This window comes from Marmota monax, unplaced genomic scaffold, assembly GCF_021218885.2.
Source record: "Marmota monax isolate L192 unplaced genomic scaffold, Marmota_monax_Labrador192_F-V1.1 WCK01_AAM20220418_F8-fsc00455, whole genome shotgun sequence".
Classification (NCBI taxonomy): Eukaryota; Metazoa; Chordata; class Mammalia; order Rodentia; family Sciuridae; genus Marmota; species Marmota monax.
In genome coordinates this window covers 50957-54704 of record NW_026694780.1, presented here as the reverse complement: position 1 = coordinate 54704, position 3748 = coordinate 50957, and positions in this window count along the sequence as shown.

The window sequence follows — 3748 nt, the reverse complement described above, 5'->3', positions numbered from 1 at the left end:
TTTCACTCAGTCAAGTTGACACATTAAATTAACCATCACTAGATGTTTCCATCTCTTGGCTATTACAAATAAAAAAGCTGTGAAGATTCATGTACATGTTTTTGTGTGAGCACAACTTTTTATTTCTCTCAAATAAATTCCCAAGACTGTAATTGATGAATTGTATGATAATTATATACTCAGTTTTATAAGATAAGATTTTGATTTGGAAATGGCATTTGGTTATTTTCTAGTTCATAGGAAAATGTTTATGAAGGGTGTTAAAGAAAAAAAAAGATATTTGTTAAAACAGTATGGAAGACTTTATTCAAGACTATTGTAATGGGATCCTGAAACAGAAGAGAGAGATGGGACTCAACTCTGAATATAGCAAACACAGCTGGAGATATTCTAAGAGAAAGGGCAGGTTGAGGGGTTAGTAGATGCAGAATTAAGAGAGGACATTGAGGGTAAGGGGAATTCTTCCTAAGATTCCCAATCTTGCTGAAGGCAGGTCAGGATAATCAGGACACCAAGGGTGGAAACCATTTCTAAATTGATTTAGCAGGATTCTTGCCATAATTTTACTCAGCAAGGACAGACAAAGAAGTCCAAGGTCAAGGCCTATGAAGAAGAGGACTCAGAGAAACCTAACTGAAGTTTGATCAAGAAAAGAATCTTTGTCAAGTTTTCCTCATTATTATTTCACTATATTCTAAATTGTGAGACTCCAAAAGATTTTTATTTTACTCTGTGGGTGATGATTTTAAGCACCGAGGTCACTGTCTTTAGCTCTCCATTATTTTACTCTTCTTTGAAGACTTAACATTTTCAGAAAATGTCAGGGCAGCAATTAGACAGCTAGTGCCTATTTTACTCCTACAGTTAATAGGTGGGGAGGTGGTGTGCACTGGCTGGGTGCTTATGGTGACTCAAGATTTCTTCACCTTGTGAGTTTTAAGCAACCGAAGAATTGCAAAGAGGATAGATTCTTTTAAAATCCTTTTGTAGAGGAGAACCACACAAGGAATAGCCAGGCTACATATTAAGAATTACGTTTTTTTTTTTTTAGTCAACTTTTCTGCTACTGTGACCAAAGACCTGACAAGAACAATTTTAAGGAGGAAAAGTTTATTTGAGGCTCATGGTTTCAGAGATCTGTCCATAGACGGCTGGTTCCATTCCTTGGGGCCTGAGGTGAGGCAGAATATCATGGCAGAAGTGTGTGGTAGAGCAAAGCAGTTGGGAACACAACACTGAGAAGCAGAGAGAGAGAGGGAGGGAGGGAGAGAGAGAGAGAGAGTGAGAGAGAGAGAGAATGAATATGAATATGAGAGCTCTGCTCAGTAAGAAAAAATATATACTCCAAAGTTAGGCTCCTAAGGATCTACTCCTCCAGACACACCCTATAGTTACCACCCAATTAATCCCTATCAAGACATCAATGCACTGATTAGGCTAAGGTTCTCAAAACCCAATCATTTCACCTCTAAACCTGCCTGGACTGTCTCACACATGAGTTTTGGGGGCCTCCTCACATCTAAACCATAACAAACTTACAACTCATCCAGTAGAAATTCAAGAGGACACAGTAATTTTGATCTAAAAGAAGGCTGGATTCCTCTCACCTGATAACAGATGAATTACTCCTGTTTCATAGATAAAGAAAGAATAAAAATTAAGATAAATAATATATATCTGAGAACCCACTGAGGGATAAAAAAGATAGCAAGAGAGAAACCATATTTATATGAAAACAGAAAACTACCTCAAAATACTCATTAAATAAATATGAAAAAAATGAAAACATTTTGTTTTCCTCAATAGTATGCAATACATTATGTTCTAAAGAAGAAAATGAATTCAAAGCTATAAACTGGTGACTAGAGGAGAACACAAGATGAGAGGCAATGACTATAGCCAGTAAGGTCGAAGGTAACAGAATAACCTGAAGAGGGAGTGAGATTTCCAGCAACAGAGATGAAACTCACATGGCAAATAGTAAAAAGTAAAATTAAAAACTTGTAAGTATCAAAGGAAGAGGAAAGGCAAAAGTGGGTCCCCTTCCTCTCTTGTAATGTCCCTGTCTCTTCTCCCCTCTACTCTCCACCAACACCATATTTCAACTATGTTTTGCATAATTCACTCCCTCATCCCAACATTCTTTGGGTAATTATAAGTCACCAGAGCATATTATAGTAGTTGCTTTGTCCAAGAATAGATCTTTCACACATCAATGCATAATATTCTCATGAACAGAGTTCTATTTTCTACCCAAGAGATATTTAGAATATTTTTTAAATTAGAAACAGTATTATTTACATGGAAAATTACCAACGCCCAAAATAGTTATGGGCATTGTTGTAAACTTTTAAAAATAGGTAGGCTGAAAATCTAATAGAAATAACTTGCATAAACAAAAATTTTATAAATGTTTACCAAATATTATTTATTTCAATGAAAAATGTGAAATATCCATGAATAAGGAAATTTGAATGTTATTTATTATACATCAATCTGATGGATTATCATGAATTGATTTCAAATCAGATATTCAAAGACATACTGGTGGTATATGAATATGGTCTATGAAAAAAAGATAGAAAAACAGTTTAAAACTATATGAAAAGAAAAAAAAATTGTGCAAATATGAATTGTAATTAGCTGTGGGTAATGAGAATGCTGTTTTCAATACATATTTGATATTATGCAGTCATAGGGGATTGTCTAATATAATTTCCTATTTTATATGACATTTTTCTGTAATTATATATTAGGTGAGAAAGAGAAATTATGTAAAAATATTTTTTTTCTAAGCAAAAGAATTTGAATTTTGGTTCTCTTAACCACTGGCTGCCTGACTTCGATGTGTTACTTGTCTTCTGTACCCATCAACCACTTTGCTCATTTTAGAAGTGGGGACAGAGTTGGAGCTATAGTTCAGTGGAAGAACATATGCTTATCATGTACAAGGATGGGTTTGCTACCCAGTATCAAAACACTAAGAAATAAGAACTAAAAATGAAGATATAATACTTTATACTATTGAAATGTTATGATAATTAGCATGAATTGTTCTAAGATGAGTGTATGACATGCTAGCATTAATCAATAATTAGCAGTATGTCCCAGGTAGGGCTAGAAGGGAAAGTACACTCATGTTAGCAAACAAATATTTTAAAAGCTATACAAATTTCATGGCTTTACATTCTGTGTGTGAAAGATCATTGATATACTGCAGAGTTTTAACTTTAAACCATAATTTATACATGTGCCTTTTAAAATTGTACTATACAAGTCTTGAATTTATAGGTAGAGTAACAACCTGGTTATATATTTTCTGCTTGTTGAGTTCTGGATGGTCAACATTTATAATTTTGTGTCTATTTAGAAAGCACCATATATTGTTAAAAGCAATTGGTGCTGGGTATGCTGGCTCATGCCTGTAATCCTGGGGTATCAGGAGGCTGAGGCAGGAGGACCATGAGTTCAAACCCAGCCTCAGCAAAAGTGAGACACTAAGCAACTCAGTGATACCCTGTCTCTAAATAAAATACAAAATAGGATTGAGATGTGGCTTAGTGGCCAAGTGCTCCTAAATTCAATCCCTGTTACAACTTCCCCCCAAAGCAATTCATATATGGTATCTAATATGATTTTTCAAATCTTTGTGAAGTGGAAAAGACAGATATTTCTAATTTAGACATAAACTTTGGGAAGGGTAGGAAATAATTCAGAAATGAATTCAAGACTTACTCTAGAAAGTTCT